This window comes from Mytilus californianus, unplaced genomic scaffold, assembly GCF_021869535.1.
Source record: "Mytilus californianus isolate M0D057914Y unplaced genomic scaffold, xbMytCali1.0.p SCAF_7, whole genome shotgun sequence".
Taxonomy (NCBI): domain Eukaryota; kingdom Metazoa; phylum Mollusca; class Bivalvia; order Mytilida; family Mytilidae; genus Mytilus; species Mytilus californianus.
Genome location: NW_026262723.1, coordinates 117683957 through 117710288, shown reverse-complemented (window position 1 = coordinate 117710288; position 26332 = coordinate 117683957). Strand labels below are relative to the sequence as shown.

General features: G+C 34.7%; 1 long non-coding RNA gene across 1 annotated transcript; it reads left to right on the top strand.

The window, feature by feature from the left end:
• The first annotated feature begins 327 nt into the window (after positions 1-327).
• Positions 328-862, top strand: LOC127709441 (uncharacterized). Its single transcript, XR_007985679.1, has 2 exons — positions 328-559; positions 729-862. It is a non-coding gene; the product is annotated as an uncharacterized LOC127709441 (long non-coding RNA).
• Positions 863-26332: the final 25470 nt, after the last annotated feature.

The window sequence follows — 26332 nt, the reverse complement described above, 5'->3', positions numbered from 1 at the left end:
AATAGATGGAGAAAGGAGTATTTGTCTAATCTACAATCTAGAAAAAAGTGGACTGCTCCGAGACGAAATTTGAAAGTCGGCGATATAGTAATAATCAAAGATGAACAAGCCGCGCGAAATCAGTGGCATCTTGGGAAGATCAACACAGCACACGTAGATGAGGATGGGCTTGTTAGAAAAGTGCGGGTTACGATAGGTGCTCAAATTGACAATAATGGAAGGAGGAAGTCACCTCTTCAGGAATTAGATAGGCCGATTCAGAAATTAGTGTTAATATTAGAAGTAGGGGAAACCGAGGAAGTCCCCACCGAGGAGCTTGATGACATTTAGGATGCGATGTCCATAATGGTAGTATAGTGGATATAAGACTTTTTGATATTTTGAAAAATTAAACATTAATTTTGGGGAGCCATGTTACCGTCGTACATTGATTAAGAGTAAGATACATATTACGATTAGAAGCTAAGTAGTAAATCGGCGTTTCTTTCCGCGATACATCAGATTCCTGTAAACGAATCACGATGCTACACAAATTTTGACATGTTAATGGCCCAAAGAGGTAATTTGAACGTTATTAATGTAATAAATGTCTTTTAATATGCATAATTGATATATTCGCATAGTCATAATGATATTTGTAAGGTTATACTGCGATTTGTTTATATATCTGGTGTGCAACAGGGTTTTGCATTGAAAATTATTTATGGTTCTTTTTTGTTTACTTTCAGTTCTTACGTAAACCTGCGAAACAACGTATACTAGTCCATGAACTTTGTATAATGTTAGACAACTGGGTGAATTTATGCGATGCACTGTATGTTTATTTGACAATTGCGACATGAATAAAGTATCAGAACTTTCAGTGTATTATTTTGCGACGCCCACAGCTACAAACACAAAAGACACACGAACTAAACATAACGTCCAGTGCCAAATATTTTATGCATTATTTGAACGACATCATGTTAACAATAAATACTGTAGATAGATTCTATTATCATTCCGGGAATTAAGGATTGAGCCTAAATTTTTACGGTAATTCGGGATTAACACTAGTTGGGATTTTAATCTAAAATATTTAAGAGCGAGTAAAGACCGATTTTTGTATGACTTCAGTAAGAAACTACTTCAATCTCCGTTATGTTATAGAGTCCGTTTTAAATAAAAGTTGCGGAAATTTAAAAAAAAATCAGTGTTGCCTTCTAAAATACAAATGATGGCACCATGAAAGAGTGAAATGCTACAAAGGTTTTAATGCGCAGACAATGGGACATTCTCCCTACATGAGGTATTTGATTTAATATCTACAATTTAACTGAGCATGGCTGCTTACATTTACATCCAACATAGCCGAACGGACGCCCCAACTTTTACCCTGGTTATACTGCCGGTTTAAAAAGACCTTGAAAGTAATTTATTTCTATCTTTTTATGAAATAGTAAAATGAGTATACGTTAATGAAAAAGCAATAACCAAATAACCTACGTATTTATAATATGGACACGAATGATAGTTCCAGTAAAAGAAAAAAGAAAAAAAGCTTGATATGGACACGTTTAGGGGATTGGACACGTTTGGGCGTTTATACAATTGACACACTTTGGCGCCCTTTTACAACTATACATGTTTTGCAGTTCAGTGACGTCATGTGGACACGTTTGGGGGAATCGGACACGTTTGGGGGGAAGGACACGTTTCTGAGTGTTACATACATACTGAAGTTGTCATTATTGAGAGCCAATATATCATCCAAATATCTAAAAGTATTGTTAAATTTTTGTATCAGATGTTGTTTCGATGGGTCTTTGCTGATTTTAGTCATAAATTGTAACTCATAACAATACAAAAACAGGTCCGCAATAAGTGGTGCTTAGTTAGTCCCCATTGGAATTCCGATAACTTGACGATATACGGAATCTCCAAAGCGAACAAAAATGTTATCAAGTAAAAATTCAAGGGCAGATATAGTATCAAAACATGTCCAATTGACATAGCTCTTTTGTTTGTTGCTACTAAAAAATGACCTAAAAGAGTTTGAACATATGTATTCGCATTCCGACTTTTTAAATGCCCATTTAATTAGGTGTGTGAATTTTTTCTTAATAAGAATATGAGGCAAAGTGGTATATAGTGTAGAAAAATCAAAACTTTGAACAGATTCAAAATCACCAATATATGCATGCAATTTATCAAGTACTTCCAACGAGTTTTTGACACTCCAAAAGTAGTTAATTTCACTATTTTCAAAGGCCTTATTTGAACAATTTATTATCAGGTTTTTGATTGTACCAAGTGTACTAGTAAGTAGAATAGACAATTTAGTAGTGGAACAATGACTTGAAGACGAAATAAATCTATATTTGTAAGGTGATTTGTGTAGCTTCGGAAGCCAGTACATAGTTGGGACTTTCATTGTATTTGGTTCTGCTTGTGAAGAAGTAGCTAATAGTTTATGTTTATTACAGATATCGTTTTCTGAAAATGAAGTCAGTTGGAATGTTGGTGAATTCGTGATTTCCTTTTGCAGAACCTCAATGTAAAATTTACGTCAAACTATAATGATATTATTAGCAGCTTTATCAGCCGGGACAAAAACAAATTCCTTGGCTAGTTCTTTTAGTTTATGTTTGATACGAGAGATAGGATTTTTATGGTTGTTGTGAAGAGTAAAATGTTCTTTAAAATGTTGTATACGTATATCAACTATCTTCATTACTGAATTAAAAAAAGAGTCCAAAGATTTTTTGTCAGCTTTTTCCCGTTTTATCCATTTCAAACAGTAAGCACGAAGTGAGTCGTGGATGATATTACGACACTCATTCCAATTAATAATTGACGGGGGACGATATTTAGGTCCTTTACTGAGGAATGATTTTAACTCTCGGTCGCGAACGATGTTAAGGTCTCCTGTTATAACATGGGAAATGGGGCCATAAGTGTATTCGGAATTACTACAATTACATGACGGAGGTGTATTTTCACTGATATTTACATCTTTACAGACTTGGCTATAATTAAACACAAATTTTCGAGTAGATTTCTTGTAAATATAACAAATAAGAGGGAGTTCAGTATTATCAAAATATCCAGGAATTTGTTCTTTAACAGAATGGTCGTTAAAAATACCGGCAATATTTACAAAATCAAAACCTTTATTGACATACTTTATTTTAATAAAATATTTTTTTATGATCTTCAGGGCGATCAATTTTGGGAAACAGTTTAGAATAACAATATGCCATTATAATTTGAACGATTTCATACTTAGGACTGCAATATGAAATTGTGTTGCAATCCTCTAAAATTTTATTTAATTTGTTTATAGGTAAAGAACAGAGCTTGGTTAATAGATAATGTCTGCCGTTGTTTTTTGAAATAAAAATTAGGTCCGAAATATTTGTATGGTTGGTCCTAAATTTTCTTTGATTGCGATTTTTTCTACGCCCATGAGAACGGTTTTTACGAACAGTTTTAGAAACTATATCCAAAATGTTAACAGAATCGGTTCTTGATATATTACCAATTTCCATGATATTATCATTAAGACCGAGAGGGTAGACTGTCTGTAATTTTTTAATCCAATTTAATTCAATTATTTTCCGCGATCGTACAAACTTTGAATGAGATTCACCAGGCTGCTTATTTACTACTTCTAAAGGTTGAACTGTTAAATATTTAATAGGATGATTGTGCTTTTTAAGATGTTGATAAATGATACTTTTGAATTTATTGGGTCTTTTAAAACGATACAGGTGTTCTTGCGTGCGTTTAGATAAATATCGTCCAGTTTCACCTACGTACTGAATACCGCATCCCTGTTTGCTTCATGTGAGTAAATAAATAATACTGTTTGTTTTTCAAGTTATATCAGTTTCAAAATTTAAAGAAAATGTGCGACCATTAAACGTAGACCTTACCGTATTGTTGGTGGAAAGACGGGGACATGTAAGTAATTTTTTGCCATGACACTTATCAATAGAAGGGTAACCACGATTTTTATTGTTAAAAATGTTAGCGATGGTAGTATTTTTAGATAAGCGATTTTGAAGAAAAGTATATTATAATGATTGTGTGGCGTTCTCAAACTAGACGTTATGAAGCGTACATGTTTTTTTTATATAATCAAGAACAGCTGGGATGTAAAATAGTTATCCCATTCGTACTTGATGTGTCAGTGTATGATCACCCTCCGGCCTCCGGCCGTCGGGGTGATCTTTCACTGACACACCGCGTCCTCATGGGATAACTATTACAGAATTATTTACTTATAATCTGACAATTGTTTACCATACAGCTGTGTACTATACTTTAGCAGATGTTTACCATATAGCTGTTATCTTGTACTTAGCAAATGTTTACCACAGGATTATTTACTTATAATTTGACATTATTTGTTTACCACACATTTATTTACTGATAAGTTTTTTTTTCATTTGTGTACCATAGAGTAATTGACTGATTTGTTTAACATGTTTTAACCACAAAGCTATTTATTTTTCATTCTAAATTGCAGAATAAAAATATTTGTTGAAATAAAATGTATTGATTTTGAACAATGCTTTACCAAGTCAGGAATATGACAATTGTTTTCCATTCGTTTGATGTGTTTGAACATTTGCCATTTGATAAGGGACTTTCCGTTTTGAATTTTCATTGGGGTTCGGTATTTTTGTTATTTCACTTTTATTAATGAATTTAGTATGTTTTGACTAACTTAAAGATAATGTTTTGTTTTCCCAGTTATGTAAAATTGAGAATGGAAATGGGGAATAGGTCAAAGAGACAACAACCCGACCAAAGAGCAGACAACAGCCGAATGTACTTTTCTGAACAAAAAATCATATTTCTTTTACACTGCTAGTAGTGAAAATATTTACTAGACATTGGTTGACCCTTTTTAATTTCTTTATAAAAGTGAATCCGTGTACCTATAAGGGAATCCCTGTTGCAACCTGCACAGAATACCTGCTATCCTGTGAAGTATTGTGTGCTAGGACATAATATATTGTTAGTATAATAGTCCCAGGTCCTGATTATTCAAGTGTTGTTACAATAAAACACTTTCGAGTTCGTTGCATTTCCATCAACAATATAAAAATAAGGAGATGTGGTATGATTGCCAATGAGACAACTATCCACCAATTTGAAAGTTCAAATGAAGTGGATGTAAGCAATTATAGGCAACCGTACGGCCTTCAAAAATGAGAAAAACCCATACCGTATTGACATGAAAAATATGAAACAATTCAATGGAGAAAACTAACGGCCTAATTTATAACAAAACAGTTTCGGAAAAACAAATCTGACAGACATGAACCAACGACAACCACTGAACTACAGGCTCCTGACTTGGGATAGGCACATAAAGAATGTGGCGGGGTTAAACATGTTTGTGAGTGTTCAACCCTCCCCCTTACCTGGGACAGTTGTGTAACAGTGCAACATAAGAACAAAATATAAAAATCAGTTGAAAAAGACTTAACTCATCAGATGGATACAAATAGAAATACATCTAACAAAAACACAAAGTGGACGTGGACAGGTACTTATACAACCCAAAAAAAAACAAAAAAACACTAAGTACAGATCTGAGAGTACTCGCAGTTACTGACAGATAGTTAAAAGTCAATAACAACTAATGAAAAAAATCATGTATTTAAGACTAAAATATCAATCAGTACACCAATACACAGTCCAACATACATTGGTTTTAGTGTAAAGACGTCGTTAACAGTCAGTGAAAAACATGACCTTGTGCAATGCCAAACTATAATTATCGACATATTGTAGTACCGTGAAAGTACATATGTGTAATATTTAGTATGGTTTTAATTTACTGATAACAAAATCAATATTTACACCTATAAAACAATATTCAACGATTTAATTACAGTGTTGAAAAGGTAACCTTTTAGAATAAGTTTATTTAAAGGATTGATAAGTTTACCCGGATCGTGTCTAAATTTCCGGGCTCGGTGTACAACATCACCGTAAAATTTCGGATGTGCTATTCTGTATGAAATAAGTTTTCTACAGATACAGCCAAATCCAAAACTTCACTACAAACACGAGAATAGCGAACGAGTTGGGATATATAAACACCGTAAGACGGTGCCAAAGGAACATCACCATCCAAAAAGGGAAAATTAACAATAGGGGAAAGAAAAATCATCCCATTTGTTGTAAATTTTTGTATAGAGTTTCTGGTGTAATACTGAAATATCTAAATCAAGGAAAGGACAGTTATTGCTGTTGATATTAGATTTATTTAAAGTAAGTTCCTTTGGGAAAATTTCAGCAGTATAGTTAGAGAATTCTTGATTATTTAACGAAAAAATATCATCAAGATAAAGGTAAGTGTTGTTGCATTTATGAATTAAATGGAATTTAGACGGTTCTTTACTGAGTTTGGCCATTAACTGCTAATAATGGGGCACAATTGGTGCCCATAGGAATACCTACAATCTGTTGATAAACTTTATTGCCGAAACGTATATAAAAATGTTGTCAAGGAGAAAATTTAGTGCTTTAATCATCTCATCACACCTCCAGTAAGTATATCTAGCATATTTACCTTTCTCATTAGAGAAAAAGGCCTTATATAAGTTGCAGCAAATAAATTTGCAACCAGATTTATCAAACGACCATTTAATTTGATAGGAAAACTTGTTTGATAAGGTTGTGTGGAAGTGTAGTATAAAGAGTGGAAAAGTCAAAACTGTCAACCGAATCACAAGGACCATCAAATGCACGTAATTTATCTAAAACATCCAAAGTATTTTTTACACTCCAAAAATGGTTAATTCCACTGTTTTCATATGTTTAATTACAAAAAATAACGATAAGTTCTTTGATAGTAGTTAAGGAACTCGTTAAAAGCACCGAAAGATTAGTAGTAGAACACTTACTAGAGGCCGAGATGAAACGATATTTTACGGGTTTTTTTGTGCAGTTTGGGTGTAGTTTAGGTAACCAATACATAATGGGGACCTTCAAATGTTCCGAGGCGGCCTTAAGCTGAGCTGTGTTAGTGACATGATTATTTAGTATATGACTCTCTGTGGAGCGTATGGCCTTGAATGTAGTTGAATGTATAATTTCATTCTTAAGGACTTCCGTGTAGTATTTACATCATACCACCAACACATTTTGTTTTTAATCCTATAGAAATGGGCGTATTACTCTTTTTTTTCTAAATTATTTTCGAAATATGATATGCGAATATCAACAATATTCATACATTTATTAGTCCCTTACCGACAAAGTCGAAGGGGACTTCAGGTTTGCACTCTGTCCGTCTGTCTGTCCATCCGTCAGTCCGGCAAATCAGTTTTCAACACTTTTTTTACTTCATGCTTGAAGATATGGATTTGATTTTTGGAATATTGTTTTATCATGACAAGTTACAGGTCAAATCGAATTTTGTTCCGGTCTGGTAATTTTGTGCAGAGTTATGGTCCTTGGACTTAGAAAATTCACTCAAATATTCGGTTTTCCGCACTTTTTTTTGTCATGCTTGAAGATATTGATTTGATAATTGGTATATAGTTTTATCATGACAAGTTACAGGCCAAGTTCGAATTTTGTTTCGGTCTGATGATTTTTGCAGAGTTATGGTTCTACACTTTTTCCCGTCATGCTTGAAGATATTGACTTGCTAATTAGTTTACACCATGACAAGTTATAGATCAAGTTAATTTAGTTAGCATTTTGTTCCAGTACAATTAATTTTTAACCGGTAGGGGACTATGTATTGCGATGCAATACTCTCAGAATGCTTGTTTAAATAGGAATTAAGTGACTTTTTGTCAGATTTCTCCCGTTTATACCAATTTGTACAATAGGATGAAAGAGCATCTTTAATAACCTGACGACACTCTTCCCAATTTATTTTCGACGATGGACGATATTTTGGGCCTTTTTTCAGAAAGTTTATAACCTCTCGGTCTTAAACGATGTTGAGGTCCCCTGTTATTACATGGCCATACCGGGGATCATATCTAAACTTCGATGTTTTACAGTCTCATGTTGAAGGAGCATTATTTTCTATACTGACATCTGATGTAACTGACGAAAAATTAAAAATTCAACTTCTACTAGTTTTTTTTATACGAATAAGAAATTATAGGTGGCTCAATGTTATCAAAATATGGAGGTATACAGTTTTGAACGGTAGAGTCATGAAATATACTAGACAAACTAATAAAATCAATACCTCTATTAATGTTTTTTTTATTTTTAGAAAACATTTTTTATGATCTTTAGGTTTGTCAATTTGAGGGAACAGTCTATGGTGACAAAAATCTGTAATTATCCGTGTACACTCATATTTTGGACTGAAAAACGATATTGTATCACACTCGTTATAAATATTATGTAATTTACTTATTGGCATTTGACCCAATTTGCATAATAATTGATGTCTACCATTGTTTTTAAATATAGATAAAAAATCATCAAGTGTAAAATTAGAACGATATTTATTCCGTTGACTGCGGTTAATGCGATTGCCATGAGACCTATGATGGTTTTAGTGAACATCATTCGTGCGTTTAGGTGGCATCGTCACTTCCTTCCCATGTTGAGCGAGCTCATCATTGTTAAGAATTATTACAAGCTGTCTTTTAATGTTTACACTGTTATGCAATAAGCTCACTTTTTATTGTAAGATCATCTTCACATTTGTCAACCATATGGCAATGAGATAAAATACATTAACCAGTCAAATACTTATAAGTTTGTAATGATATTATCAATCAATTTTGGTTCCTTTCAGTATTGGCGAGTTTTACTTAGTTTTTCAACAATGATGTTTTTTTTTTGAGTGAGTATTTTCCCTCAAATATTCAAAATAAATACAAAAATATGTTGGGTAAATGTCAATGAAACAATAACTAATTTCAGTTTTAGCTCACCTTGACCGAAGGGTAATGAGAGCTTTTGCCATCACATCCGTCGTCCGTTCTCAGTCTGTTACCTGTCGTCCGTATACTTTTCTTTAAAATCTTCTCCTCTGAAATTACTCAATGGGTTGAAACCAAAGTTTGTCTGCTTCATCTATAGGATGTCAGCTTTGTGATTTTTGTCTACTAGGTTGATCAACCTACATGGATGTCTTGTCTAAAAAAGAACAAAGGTGTCAAACGGACTCAAACTATAGTGTTGGCTAAAATTTCTAAAACTATGGCAATTAGAGAAAAAGTGACAAGGTAAAAATGGTCAGCACAATAAGTCCACCATCTACCATGTACATTTTGGCAAAATCAGCCCCCTACTTTGGAGTTATTGCCCCTGAATTGTGGACTTTTGAACTTTTTTGGCATTTTCTTGCAATTGTTACAAAAACTAAAGGAGCTAGCTTAAAAGTGTAAATTACATAAATGATCAGCATGACAAGATGTATCCACCAAGAAGATTGGACAAAAAAATCTAAGTGCTTGTTTTGAAGTTACTGCCTCTGAAATATTCCAGAATGTGATAACAAATGACAAAATGGCTTATTTTAAATTTTGCTTTTAGAATAGTTATACCTGTGTCATCAGAGGTGGGAACAGGTTAAACAACTGCCCAGCCCCTTCCCTCCATCGAATGATTCCATTGATCAGTTTTATACAAACAGCCTCTATCTTGTACATTGTTTGTGTCATTTGTAACTCCACCAGTTTTCCCTCGACAATATCAAACCTTTGCTAAGTGATAACATTTATATTGCGGATGTGTTTCGCTTATTTTTGGACAGATTTGAATTATTTTTAAACACTGTCAGGATAGAAAGGAGAATTATGTTTCCTGGTCTGTATCTCTCAATCTATTCTGTTATGAGAACTTTGGTCCATTCAACATTTGAATGCAACCCTGGCATTGTATCCTAAGGACTCAGTCTGATACTAGGACTTGATGTTGCAGTCTAGATGTCTTTTGGTTATTTTTGTTGTTTGGTTGCTGTCTAATTGATATTTACTATATATCTGATTTAATCATCTCGCCCTTGTGAATATTGCAGAACGTGAGACAAAGGGATGCTAATCCGATGGTGGTGGCGTTAGCTCTCTGCATAAAGCTTTATATTTCAGAAGGTAGAATACCTGGATACTTCATAATACTATATAATAACTTGTATACTTATGCCTTATGTTACGAAGTTCCTGTCTGGCATATGTCTATTGCCATTGACCTCATTTTCATGGTTCCGTTACTGCTTAAGAAACTATATTGTCAAGTTATTTTTTATACGACCGCAAAATTTTGCGGCCGTATCATGGTATGGAGATGTCGTCGTCCGAAGACATTTGGATTCGAGACAAAAACTTGAGTATAAGTGTACGAATCTCTTTGAAATTGTACCACTATGTTCCATACGACAAAAGAAAGGTTTAGTTTGATTTTGGGGGTTATGGCCCTCACCGTTTAAGAATTTTGTGTAAAAAAAAGGCCAAAAGCAAACATTTTTTTTTTTGGTTTCCGGACAATAAGTTGAGTAAGTGTATGGGTTTGTATAAAATTGCACCACAAGGTTCCATACCACAAAAGGAAGGTTGGATTGAACTTGGGGGTTATGGCCGTATCCGCTTAAAAATAAGGGGTTAAAAACAAACAAATTTTGGGCCCTATCTTGACAAAGGCTCAGTCCTTCAGATAACAACCAAGAAAACCCCATGAAAATTCGACTATACTCTTCACCAACATTTACTGCAAAAAGAAACATCCACAAAATATCCTGGCATAACAATAAAAACCGACCTAAAATGGAACAAACATGTAAATAACATCAGCTACACAAAAGCTAAACTTCATTAAGAGAAATTTACAGAAGATAAATTCAAAAACAGTAAAAGAAAAAGCATGTATGGCAGTTGTAAGACCAAAGCCAGAATACAGCAGCTGCAACTGGGACCCACATACCAAATCACAAACACACCAACTTAAGATGCTTCTGATCTAACTTATTCCGCATTGATTAATTAACAATTAATATATGTAAACTGACATAATTGTGATGGACTTTTGAAGTACATCACAAAAGACTTCTCTACAAACTAAAATATTATGGCATTGAATAGAAGATTTCCTCACATCCCGCGCACAAACAGTCATTATTGATGGTGTTCAATCAGACAAAATTAACGTTACATCTGGTGCTCCCCAATTTATAACACAAATATGAAAAATCTATTAACTGTAAGAGACATATGTGTTTTGTCCGAATTTATAACAAAAGTATGAAAAATCTAAAGACAAAACTATGACAACATTATAACTGTTTACTTGGCTAATAAAAAGATGGACATCATCCCGAATATAGCACAATCAAGGAAAACTTAAAACAATACAATTTACGAGAAATGGTTTTTAGTACTTCCTCGATGACGAAGCATTACTTACTTATGAAATCTTCTTTGATAAAGGCTATGAATTTTAAAACGCCTTACATGATATTGTATGGTCACATGCTTGATGCCAAATTAAACCGACTATTAACATTATGGGATTAATACATAAATGATTTTATTAATTATGTAGTATATATTATGTACATGGTATGTCATACGAAGACATGGTCAGCGATTCAGTCTAATTGTTCAATTGTTATTTGGTCTCTTTAATGCCCATATCTGTTTTTATATTATTTGAAAACTGCTTATAATATACCATTTTATTATATAAAATATTGTAACGCTGCCTCTCTGGCGTTAGAGTCGGCCACCAGAGATCACAGGATCACGTAAAAAGGGATCTATTAGAGGTCGAGAAAGGTGTCTTAATTAAAACCACCGATCTAAACCCGAAATAGGACGAAGGAAAAATATATAAATATATATATTTATATCAGTGTGCTAGTATAATTCGGTTTTCGTGAGGTTTATTAAAGTAAAAGATAATAATTTATAAAGTTCAACATTTTATTAACGAAATAAAATACTAGGGGAAGGCTGGACTCTCGGTTCTGTTACTGGTCAGTGGCCCCTGGTATGGTTGGTCTAACAACAATTAACACGAATGTGAATACTACTCATAACATAGCATTTCTTTACAACTAGTCCTTTATACAAAGGTAACTATCATATCCATAACTAATTTTAACCAAACAAGATAAAAAGCCTGACCTTTGCCAAACTGTTCATAAAACATACATATGCTTCTCCATAAACTATTTATGTCACTACCTCAATAACTATAGCTTTATCAACAGTAACTTACACACGTGAATTCATCAACTCCAAATCTGGTGACAAAAGTATTTAGTCACCGTCACCGACAGTTATAGTCACCGTCACCGACAGTTTTTAGTCACCGTCACCGTCACCGAGATTAGTCACCGTCACCGAGATTAGTCACCGTCACCGAGATTTAATCACCGGGACTTATATTAGTCACCGTCACCTTTTACTTATTAAAATAATATCATTATTTCACAATACTAACTTTTATACTCATAACATCAGACATAATTCTATTTAGTTTCTACTTCCAGTGCTCTATCTCTTTGATTTTACTATCTCAACTAATGCGAGCTATCTCCCTTGATGCAGCCAACCACACGTATTTATATTCCAAATTGACTAATGAGAGTTGCGCTTATATAATGACATCCAATCACAAGCCATCACTCTTATTAGGGAAATTCCCTTAACGGTGATGCAATTGTAAACAATGCAATGTTCTTCACGAATAAATATAATTTATGTGTTTAAAATGCAACTAAAAGCTTTGAAAACGTTTGTGATGGGTAAAAACAGATACAAACTACTGTATCTTGCAATCGATAGTGAACAGATAACGAACATTTTAACTAAAACACATCAAACAAGTAAGTATCACCTATATCGGTGACAAACCTTAAAAATCGGAACGAGAGTTATTTAAAGTCTCCAAATGCTCCGTGCAATTAGCAATCATAATCAAACGAAACCCAAACAGGAAAAATAATAAGATGTAAAAAATAGAACAACATGAATCACAATATTATTATTATTTACAACCGTAAATAAAAATCTATGGCCTACTTTCACTTTCCAACAGTTCGAAAATAAACGTTACATGTCTCAAAAACAATACTCCACATGTTTAAAAGTCATCCGAGATAATAGTTTTATAAGTACAAGCATAAGCATCTCCTGACTTATCTAACACTTTTGACAACTAACTTCTGGTTATGGATCATAACAACGACGAAAAGAATGCATATCAAAACAACACTGAATAAATACGGGGAGCCGGCATAACATTGCCCCCTTCCTTAAGGATTTGGTCCCCAAATATATTAGCTTGGTGAGCTGATTTATACTGTTTAGGAAATACTGATTAAAAAAAAAAACAAACTCTACTATTCTTGGTCATTCTTCATCGAGCTCACAGTATGTCAGTACTATGTGGGTTTAACAACAAAGATATTTTTCATTCACAAGATAAATTTTACTAATTATATCAACAACAAACGTCAAAATCTATCCAAAATCAACAACAAAGTTTAGAAGTTACTCAGTCTACATGCACACAAATCATTTAGTCTCTCCTGTACTGTTGTAACAAGTTCAGACAGTTTATAGAATTTTGCCTCCTGGAGCAGCTCGTACAAATAGACATGCTCCCTAGGGAGATATCTTTTTTCCACGGTACAATTGTTCCTCAAATAGTTAAGGATTATCTTGAAGTGAGCAGGGTCTCGATCGAAGAAGTAGACGTTATTAGGAGGACGGAACGGACTTAAAGGCTGCAACATCAAGGCGAACACACAAGAAGGGTCGGCTCTTAGGGTGTTTTTACTTGTCTCTACCTTCATCCCTCCAACGTTGAGAGTAAGTGTGTTTTCCTGTGTGTCCTGTAGGGATTGTAGGAAGGTTTCCACCAATTCTGTCTTAGCTGAAAACTCAACATTTCTTATTGGTTCAATTTCAGTATCAAGAGGTTTTACCACGACGTTCTCTGCCTTTTGTGACATACTAGCTGGAGTTGATTTCTTGACTGTCCCTGATGAGCTTGACGAGCTAGACGACGATCCGGATGAGGTTGTTGATGAGGATGAACTCATGTGAGATTTATCTGCTCTTTCTAATGTGCTCACTTCTTTTTCTGATACATGCAGTTCAACTTGCTCTAAGATTTCACTCTACTTCTGTTTTATCTGCTTCCGGTTCTAAACAAATTGTTATTGTCTCACCACTCTCACTCATTAGATCTTGAATAACATCTTTGATTTTCTTCAGCTTTTGTTCTTTTGTCTCTGAGGGCTTACTAACTTTTGCAGGAGTTGGCCCTGAGATGTTGTTATTTTCTTTGTTCTCTATATCTGTCCTTTTTCTGGATGTTTCTTTCAACGAACTTCCTCTCTTACTATTACATGTACTTTTATTGCTGGTGTCACCTATCTCGGATCTAGCATATCTGTTACGTCTAGATACAACTTCAACCTCATTCCCATTATTATCAACCAACCTTATTTTCTTCGGCATTTCATCTCTTTTAAATTTCTCCAGGTCTTCTTCGGCATCTTTTCCCCTACGTCCGGTGCTGTTTTGAAAACAGATCATTTGAGTTTCATGTACCTTGCACCCATGGTTGGTATTACGTCTTTGGAACAGTTTTTTACATTCTGGACACTTCCAGGCAAAGTCTGAGTGCCTTTCTCATATGTGTCGCTCCAGAAACCACCTCTTTTCAAATGTCATGTCTTCACATATAACACACATCCATTTACTCTATAAAAGAATAGAATAACAATCATAAGAAAGGGATAAATAATTATGGACCTATCATTATAATTATTAATATTTTTACAACTCAACACATATACAAAGAGTCGTAAAACTTAGTTAATTAGTAATACATGTCATACCTATACATGGTAGTTTTAGTATTCAATATTTTCATCATATGTCTTAAATATAAAAAAAATCATTCGATCAAAGTTCAACTAAATTTGATAAGTTATCAACTATGAAAACCAGGTTGGACCATGATCTCCCAAATAAGGTTTAAGTTTATCATGGTGAACCACTTTCGGTTTCATTCTTGAATTCAGCTGAATTCTATATAAGACGTCATTCAGTCGATGGGTAACAACAAATGGACCATGCCAAGGTCTCTGAAATTTAGGATTTACACCAACCTTCCGTTGGTATTGGTAATACCAGACTGGATCACCAGGATTGAACAGCTTTAAGTGAATGTTATGGTCATAGTTTTTCTTCATAACATCACTAGCAAAATTTAAATTGGTTCTTGCAAATTCATGAACAGTCAACAATGTATGTTCAAGATCATTAACAAAGTCCGAAATAGAACTTTTAGGACCGTCCGGAGATTTACCAAACAATAAATCTACCGGTAGATTGATTTCACGTCCATACATCATTCTACAAGGTGACACACCCGTACTTTCGTGTTCAGCGGATCGATATGCCATCATTAGAATGGGCACAAATTTGTCCCAATCCTTTTGATGGTTCGATACAAACGAAGACAACATATTTTCCAGTGTTCTCATAAACCGCTCAGCCATTCCATCAGACTGGGGTCTCATAACCGTTGTTCTAGTCTTGTCAATATCTATCAATTTGCAAAGTTCTTGAAATAAATGGGACTCAAAATTAGCCCCTTGGTCCGTATGTATTTGTAAGGGAACTCCAAAGATTGATATAAAATTATCTACTAATGTTCGGGCTACAACCTCTGCCTCTTGGGATTTCAGGGGAATAGTATGAACAAACTTAGTGAAGTAATCACCAATTACTAGTAAATAATTATTTCCCTGAATTGACCTAGGCAAAGGCCCCATTATGTCCATAGCAACTCTTTCTAAGGGGGCACCGGCATTGTATTGTCTCATAGGTGCTTTTGGTTTTCTATTTGGTCGCTTTCGTGAAGCACATACATCACATTTGCTACACCAATTTTCAATATACTTTCGTACCCCAAACCAAAAGAATCTTTGTCTAACTTTGCTTAAGGTTTTCTTGATACCTAAATGGCCACCAGTGACACTATTGTGTAACTGCTTGAGCACACATTCTTTCAAATTATCTGGAATTACTTTTTGCCACGTGACATTATCCCCTCTTTCACTTTCCCATTTTCGACATAAAATACCGTCTTTTATCTCAAATGATTCAATTCTATTCCAGAAGTATTTGATAATTGGACTGAATTTAGATATTTCCGACCAAATGGGTTTCAAATTGTTTAGTAGCCAATCCCTAATTATCTTTAGTACGGGGTCATTTTCTTGTTCACTTTCTAAATCGAAATCTATCTCAACAAATTGTTCATCGTGCATCGGAGATGACGAGCTCGGTTTTTGTTGATCCAACTGAGGAGATTTCATGCTTCGAGTTTTAACTACTCCTATGCGTTGGTTTATAATGTTTTCATTGGTCTTAAATTTGCAAACATCAACTGATGTTTCTCTTGCAAATCTATTTTTCCCTTTCCTTTCCTCAGACCTTTTCAAATTGGGAACATTAAAAGTTTCGGAACTACTTGATTTGCCAACATCATATGATGCCTTTAAAGCAAATCCACTTTCATCCTTCACTTTATCAGAAATGTTCATACTTCCTTGTCAAGTTTTGTACAAGATTTAGAAGCGTTTAAATCGTCTGACCTATAACTAGCATATACTTGTGTTGCTTCGTTTTTCTTTCTAGTCTCTAGACGTTGACTACCTTCAACCTTAACGGCGCCTGTTAAAGTATTCGTATCATCAACTACTACTGACTTTACCACTTCTTTAGTTGAAATCTCGTTATTTATTTCAACCTCTCCTAAACCTACGTTTGAAAATTTATCCTCAACTTTAGAACAATAAGAACAATCATCCGGACAGGGTCTACGAGTCAATGCATCAGCATTCGAATGAATGCGACCAGGGCGATGTATTATTTGGAAGTCATATGCACCAAGTGTTTCCAACCAGCGGGCAAGCTGACCCTCTGGATTTTTGAAATTTACTAACCACCTAAGAGACCCGTGATCGGTACGAAATGTAAAAGATCGACCATAAAGATAGTGATGGAAATTTTTAACTGCACTGACAATAGCCAGCAGTTCTTTTCGGGTGACACAATAATTTCTTTCACTTTTCGAAAACGTTTTACTAAAATAGCCAATCACTCGTTCTTCCCCATCTTGAATTTGAGATAGAACGGCCCCCATTCCCACATTGCTAGCATCTGTATCCAGAATAAAGCCGCCATCACTAATTGGATAACCTAAGATAGGTGCAGATATTAACAACTTTTTCAGATGCTCAAATGAGCAATTACAAGCTTCTGTCCATTCAAATTTCTTACACTTCTCGGTTAATTGATGTAAAGGCTTTGCAATAGTAGAGAAATTTTCTACAAATCGACGATAATATGAACAAAGTCCGATAAAGCTACGTACATCTTTTACATTCTTGGGAGTGGGCCAATCTTGCACGGCCTTAATTTTTTCATCGTCAGTACTTATGCCTTCGTGACTAACTTTATGTCCTAAAAAGGTTACTTCCTTTTGAAGAAGGAAGCACTTCTTAGGATGTAATTTTAAATTTGCTGATCTTAGCCTGTCACAAACTTCACTTAAATTTTTGAGGTGTTCATCAAAAGTTTTGGAGAACACAATGATATCATCAAGATACACTAAGCATATTCTCCAAGTTAAACCAGAAAATATTTTCTCTACCAACCGCTCGAAAGTTGCTGGAGCACCACATAGTCCAAAACAAAGCACTTTAAATTGCCACAAGCCACTACCAGGTATTGCAAAAGCGGTTTTCTCTCGATCCTTCTCATCTAAACCACATTGCCAGTAACCACTGCGCATGTCCAGTGTGGAGAACCACTTACTGCCGCTTAAAGCGTCCAGCGTGTCCTCTATACGAGGGATCGGTTGACAATCTTTTTCAGTTATATCATTAATTTTTCTAAAATCAATACAGAATCGAATACTTTGGTCTTTCTTTTTCGTGACCATGACAACCGGTGAACACCAAGCACTACTTGAAGGTTCTATGATGCCCCTTGATGCCATGTCTTGTATCTCTTTCTCTGCAACCTCTCTTTTTTCCAAAGGAAGTCTATATGGTTTAAGTTTAATGGGTTTTGCATTCCCCGTATTTATTTTATGGTTAACAATTTCAGTATGCCCAATATCAGATGGGGATTTTGAAAAAACATCTTGATAAGAACATAAAAACTCTTTTAACTTCTTGACTTCAATATTATCCAAATCTTTGGAACTTTTCTCAAATACACACTTTAAATGATCAGGGATGCCTACTTCAGTCTTAATCTCTGCACAATTGACCCGACTCACAGTGCTCACTTCAAACGTTTCTATGTCAACAGGTTCAAAAGTACCAACTATTGTGTTTTTATAGACTTTGACAGGCTCTGTGCTAAAATTAGCTACCCTTAAAGGTATGATATTTGAATTTGGCTGGACCACTACTCTGGCTAATAACAAACCAGTTTTCTCAATAAAAGACTTGTTCGTCTCTACAAGACCTACTTCATTAAATATAACAGGGCCACATGGCATCCCTTTTATTAACATTTCACTATCAGGCGGAATATCAACAGTTTCCGCAATTGAAATTCGACAACATGAGCTATCACCTTTATTTGTAAAACAGGTAATAAACTCATCCTTAATTCTCAGGCAACCTTTGCTAAAAAGAACATCAATACTATTAGTCATCAAAAAGTCCATACCCAGTATGGCCATATCTTTGATTTCAGCCAACAAAAATTCGTGTTTGAAAATATATGTCCCTAATTTTATTTCTAAGTTAACTTTCCCAATAAACTGTGAAGCTTCTCCAGTTGCTGTTAATAAATTCATTCTGACTGGCATAACTTGAGGTCTATTCTCAAGTACAAGACTATCAAAGAAATCTTTTCTCAAAATGGAGACGCTCGCCCCAGAATCAACCAACATATTTACAGACATAGAATTTATATTAGCAACTACAAAATATCCATTATCTTTCCCCCAAGAAACATTTGAAATAACCGTGTTGGGTCTTTTTATTGTGGTCGAGCCGCGACCCCCGCACTCGACGCTTGGTAGTTTTCCGAGCTGTTATAATTTTGGTTGAAATTTCTATTACCAAAATTATTTGATCCTCTTTGTTGACGTGAACCATTGTTGTTATTATGGTTATAACGTTGACCATTATTATTATTTTTCTTAATGGCCCCTACATCATTTTGTAGATTTCTTATGCCTAATTTTATTTCTTTTATTTCACTGACTATTTTACTATCATCAGCGTCACATGCATCAGCTGTTCTCACCGATCGCCCTTTTTGTCTGTCTGCCAGTCTTAAAGCTTCAAGACGAACAGCAATATTTTCGGCTTCATAAATTGTTTTTGGCCCTACTTCTCTCAACCTTAGACGAATGTCAGTTTCAGTTATAGCATCAATAAAATAATCAAGCGCCAGTGTATCTCTGACAATAGGAGAAGTACCAGGATATGCTCGCCTTGTAAGTTTTTTAATTGCCTGGGCCAGTTCAGGCAAACTTTCGTTCCTTAACCGAACCCTAGTCTGTAGCTCAGCTCTGAAAACTTCTGACCGATTTATGGAACCAAATCTGCTTTTAAGCATTGTTACTAAACATTCAAAGTCATGCCTTTCACCCTCTGTCATTTCATTTAAAAGAGCACGAGCACTGCCTGTTAAGCTACTTGCCAACAATAAAGCTTTAGATCTTAAGTCCCAATTGTTAAGTTCTGCCAGAAGATAAAATTGTGTGAGATACTCTTCTAGATCGTCTGACCCGTCATACAGCTGAGGTTTAATTTTACATTTTATGTCAGGTTTAGCTCTGATGTTCTCAGTGAAATGGCTATTATTTAAGTCTTGTTTACTTTGTTTGGCTTCCCCACTCGCACTGATAGACGAACTATCATACCCCCTTCCTAAAATAGGGGTAATTTTATTTGTTATATGATGGTCAAATTTTGCAAACATACTGTCCATTCTCTCAGAAAAATCTGAAAAACATTTGTCTACCATAAATTTCATTTCCAATTTAGCGTCAGAAACCATTCTCTCTGCGGTTAGATTCTTTTCACTACTAGAAGCTATTACTTCATTCGATAGTATTTCATCTACCTCGTCTCTATTCCCAGTATTGGGACCGAACATAACTACATTTGAATCGTCCATATCTATTTTTACAACAACTTTAAATTTTTATATACAAACAATAGACTCTAATATATTGAAAGTGGTATCCCACCGCTGCCACCAATTGTAACGCTGCCTCTCTGGCGTTAGAGTCGGCCACCAGAGATCACAGGATCACGTAAAAAGGGATCTATTAGAGGTCGAGAAAGGTGTCTTAATTAAAACCACCGATCTAAACCCGAAATAGGACGAAGGAAAAATATATAAATATATATATTTATATCAGTGTGCTAGTATAATTCGGTTTTCGTGAGGTTTATTAAAGTAAAAGATAATAATTTATAAAGTTCAACATTTTATTAACGAAATAAAATACTAGGGGAAGGCTGGACTCTCGGTTCTGTTACTGGTCAGTGGCCCCTGGTATGGTTGGTCTAACAACAATTAACACGAATGTGAATACTACTCATAACATAGCATTTCTTTACAACTAGTCCTTTATACAAAGGTAACTATCATATCCATAACTAATTTTAACCAAACAAGATAAAAAGCCTGACCTTTGCCAAACTGTTCATAAAACATACATATGCTTCTCCATAAACTATTTATGTCACTACCTCAATAACTATAGCTTTATCAACAGTAACTTACACACGTGAATTCATCAACTCCAAATCTGGTGACAAAAGTATTTAGTCACCGTCACCGACAGTTTTTAGTCACCGTCACCGTCACCGAGATTAGTCACCGTCACCGAGATTAGTCACCGTCACCGAGATTTAATCACCGGGACTTATATTAGTCACCGTCACCTTTTACTTATTAAAATAATATCATTATTTCACAATACTAACTTTTATACTCATAACATCAGACATAATTCTATTTAGTTTCTACTGCCAGTGCTCTATCTCTTTGATTTTACTATCTCAACTAATGCGAGCTATCTCCCTTGATGCAGCCAACCACACGTATTTATATTCCAAATTGACTAATGAGAGTTGCGCTTATATAATGACATCCAATCACAAGCCATCACTCTTATTAGGGAAATTCCCTTAACGGTGATGCAATTGTAAACAATGCAATGTTCTTCACGAATAAATATAATTTATGTGTTTAAAATGCAACTAAAAGCTTTGAAAACGTTTGTGATGGGTAAAAACAGATACAAACTACTGTATCTTGCAATCGATAGTGAACAGATAACGAACATTTTAACTAAAACACATCAAACAAGTAAGTATCACCTATATCGGTGACAAACCTTAAAAATCGGAACGAGAGTTATTTAAAGTCTCCAAATGCTCCGTGCAATTAGCAATCATAATCAAACGAAACCCAAACAGGAAAAATAATAAGATGTAAAAAATAGAACAACATGAATCACAATATTATTATTATTTACAACCGTAAATAAAAATCTATGGCCTACTTTCACTTTCCAACAGTTCGAAAATAAACGTTACATGTCTCAAAAACAATACTCCACATGTTTAAAAGTCATCCGAGATAATAGTTTTATAAGTACAAGCATAAGCATCTCCTGACTTATCTAACACTTTTGACAACTAACTTCTGGTTATGGATCATAACAACGACGAAAAGAATGCATATCAAAACAACACTGAATAAATACGGGGAGCCGGCATAACATTATACCAAATTGTGAAATTTTCTGAGACGCCTTAATTTAAACCAAAATTGAACACGATTGTCAGTCATACTGTAGCTAGGAGAAGTAGAAGAGAGGCGAAAGATACCAAAAGGGACATTCAAACTCATAAATCGAAAATAAACTGACAACGAAATGGCTAAAAACGAAAAAGACAAACAGACAAACAATAGTATACAAAACACAACATAGAAAACCAAAGACTGACCAACACGAACCCCACCGAAAACTGGGGGTCATCTCAGGTGTTTAATGAGATTTCACCAGTCTAACAATATACTGATCTCGGTTTTTGATTATCCTAAAAAAAAGTTCCATTGTAATCTTAACGGGTTGTAATCTATTTGCCGGATTTCGACAACGATGAACTTCTCGCCTTTATTCATCATCTGTTACCGATTGGGCCCTTTTATGTGTGTTGCTCTTGTGTTTTTGCTCTAATAGTTTTCGTTTGGCCTTTGTTAGTTGTCTGATGACTTGAAACTGATATCATTCTCATTTCTTGATTTAGTATTATCACTTGTATTAATACTTGTATTTCTCTGGTTTCATTTTTTTTACTCCATCCCCTAGAATGAAGGTGGAAATATACAGCAAATTACTTGTTTTTTCTCTTGTTTAATACTTTACCCCATCCCCTAGAATGAAGGGGGGGAATATTCAGCAATGTACTTGTATTTCTCTTGTTTAAATTTTAAACCATCCATTGGAATTAAGGGGGAAGTAAACAGCAGTGTAATTGTATCTAATTATTTCACCATTCCCTGGAATGAAAGGGGATGCATACGGTACATAAAATATCATCTGTTACTTAACTCTAAACACAGTTCGTGTACTAGTATTTTTCATTTTATTTACTATTCCTATTGTCCTTTATTGAGAAAATTAAAGTTTTCTCATGCCATTACGGACGATGACTAGAGAATCATTTACTGACTTGAATTGAAATTTTCATGGACTAATCACAGATTAAAACGTTCAAAAGTTATGGTTGTTATTTTGTGAATTAAAAACAAATAAAATTCTCCGCTGGGCGCAGCTTGATACGACCGCAGAGGTCGAACCCTGAACAGTTGGGGCAAGTATGGACACAACATTCAAGCTTGATACAGCTCTGAATTTGGATTGTGATTAAATATTTGACACAGCATAGGTTTCTGACACAGAATGAATGTAATCTAAGAACTAAAAATTTTTTAATTTACCTAATATGGTCCAATATCCAAAATCTAAATACATACACGGTTAGATTCAGCATATCAAAGAACCCCAAGAATTCAATTTTTGTTAAAATCAAACTAAGTTTTATTTTGGACCCTTTGGACCTTAATGTAGACCAATTTGAAAACGGGAACAAAAATTAAGAATCTAAATACACGGTTAGATTTAGCATATCAAAGAACCCCAATATTTCAATTTTTTATGATATCAAACCTTATCATTATTATTTGCTTTTATATATAAATAAAAAATAACCAACTTAAAATGGAAAAGTTTCAAGAAAAAAAAAGGAAAAAAAGGAGAAAAAAATCCCCCCCCCCCCCAATTTTTTGAACCCCCTTATGATTCATCACCCCAAACTCAATCCCAGCCTTCCCTTTGTGGTATGGTAGCTTGCAGTACAATTTCAGAGAGATCCATACACTTGAACACAAGTTATTGTCTGGAAACTGTAAACATTCGTAAGGGTTCCGCGGAACCCAGTGTCTCGCCTACTTTTGCATTTGTCGCAGGCTCAACAAAAATGGGGAAAAAATATTAAAAATTTTCCTCTAGATACTATCTTTTGATTGTAAGAAGTTCTGTTCAAGTTTGGTAAAAATTAAAGAAGGTTTATGAATCTAATAAATGTTTTAAAAACTGTAATTGCAGACTGTACGTAATGTTTACTGGAATAAAACTAAGTCCATTTATAAGTAATATACGGAAAAACAGGAAATACATTTTTACAAAATTTCCTTCTAGATACTAGCTTTTGATCATAAACAAGCTTCTGTCCAAGTGCGGTACAAATCCAGGATAGTTTAAGAAAGTTATTAAAATTTGAAAACCTTTAACCACAGAGTGAATGGTATGTTAACTGGCAGAAAAACTAAGTCCATATATGAGTAAAATACGGATAAACAGGATTTTTCTTTTTACAAAATTTTCTTCTGGATACTATCTTATGATCATTAACAAGGTTCTGTCTAAGTTTGGTTGAAATGCAGGATAGTTTAAGAAAGTTATTAAAATTTCAAAAACTTTAACCACAGAGTGAATATTTGTGGACGCCGCCGCCGACGACGACGACGACGCCGACGGAATGTAGGATCGCTATGTCTCGCTTTTGCGACAAAAGTCGCAGGCTCGACAAAAATGTTTGTTTTTGGCCCACTTTTGGCCCCAAATTCCTAAAAGTTTAGGGCAATTACCCCCATACTCTAACCCAGCTTTTCCTTTGTGATATGGAACCTTGTAGTACAATTTCATAAAGATCCATACACTTACACACAAGTTATTGTCCTGAAACTAGAAAAATGCTTGTTTTTTGCCCCCATTTTGGCCCCTAATTCATAAAATTTTGAGGCAATTACCCCCAAAATCAATCCAAGCCTTCCCTTTGTGGTATGGTACCTTGCAGTACAATTTCAGAGAGATCCATACACTAACACACAAGTTATTGTCTGGAAGTTACAAAAATGCTTATTTTTGGCCCCTTTTTGGCCCTTAATTCCTTAACTGTTAGTACCATAACCCCAACCTTCCTTTTGTGGTATTGAACCTTATGGTAAAATTTAATAGAGATCCATTCACTTAAACTAAAGTTATTGTGCGAAAACCAATGTGTCTTCGGACTACGACGACGCCGGACGACGACGACGACGCCAACGTCATACCAATATACGACCGCAAAATTTTGTTGTGGTCGTATAAAAAGTCATATGGTTTCCAAACAATACATAAAAGACTGCTTTCTAAATTAGATTGACATTTCCATTGGTTTTTTGGACCACTGAACACCTGTAGGTTAATTTCGATTGGAGGCAATTTGAATCGACCGTTTCAAAGTAATGTTTCAAGATTGATTGTTTGCAAAATCCCAGATAACGCAGTTTAAGCATTGAAATAAAACTGTTTTTGTCTTCTGTTCATATTAAAAAAAAAGGATAGCATATACCTGTCAACCTATGAAACTGAAAATGCAGGCTCAAGAATCCGGGAGAAAACTGGTCATTTTCGGAATTCCCGGGTTATTTAGCGACCCGGCGGGTATTTAAAAAATCCCGGGTATGGGGTGAAATTCTCTGGTATGACCCGCAGGATACGGGTCACTTGACAGGTATGGCCGATAGAATTTTATATTTATGGCAACTAATTTCAAGAGCAAGATAACAGAATTTCAGCATTCGTCCCTACAGTACATCTAAATTGTTGAATCATTATTTAAATTTTGGTTATCTAAGCAGTCAAAACATTATTGAGAAACTAAGCTTTCAACTCCCGCAGGCAAAGATAACTAGATTAATTTGATTATTTTGTTTAGATCCTTCATGTTATTTGGCTTCTAACGTTTCAGAGTATTTTCGCAGTGGCGGATCCACAAATTTTTATAAGGGGGGCCCACTGACTGCCTAAGAGGGGGCCTGCTCCAGTGATTCCCTAAATAATCAACCAAATTTATCAAAAAAAAAAAGGTGGGGGCCTGGGCTCCTGGAAAACCCTCTAAATCCGCCACTGTTACGCATCCCTTCCTTTCAAATGTTTAGGTCTGAAGAGTAACCTTATGAAGGTTAATTCAAAATAGCACGAAATATTTTAGATTTTTTTATATTGATGATTATTTATTTTATAGAAATAAGAAGATGTGGTATGAGTGCCAATGAGACAACTCTCCATCCAAGTCACAATGTGTAAAAAGTAAACAATTATAGGTCAAAGTAGGCCTTCAACAAGGAGCCTTGGCTCACACCGAACATCAATCTATAAAGGGCCCCACAATTACTAGTGTAAAACAATTCAAATAGGAAAACCAACGTTCTAATCTATATAAAAAAAGGCGACCGTGCGAGGGCTGTATAGCCAGTCAAGGTCATTAAAAACTCCCATCATCATCATGTAAAAAAACGAGAAACAAGAAACACTTATGAACCACACCAACAAACGACAACCACTGAAGAACAGGCTCCTGACTTAGGACAGGTGCATAAAAATGAAACCGGTGTAAACGTTTTAACAGGCACCAAATTGACTAGTGTAAAACAATTCAAACAGAAAAACCAATGGTCTAATCCATATAAATCAAAACATCATGGATGTTGTGGTTCAGCTAATATTGTAGCTAGTCAGACATTTTTTTTTACCATACTTTCAATAATTATTTTGTTATCCTCATTTCCATAATTTCACTGTAAAATTTCTATTCTATTGCCAAGAGATGGAGAGTTTTGCAATATTGATGCAAATTATTTTGTTATTTCACTTGAAGACAGTCAGATTTATTTACATATTTTTTTTTAGAAACATTTAAAATTCAATGATTTTGACAAGAATGTTA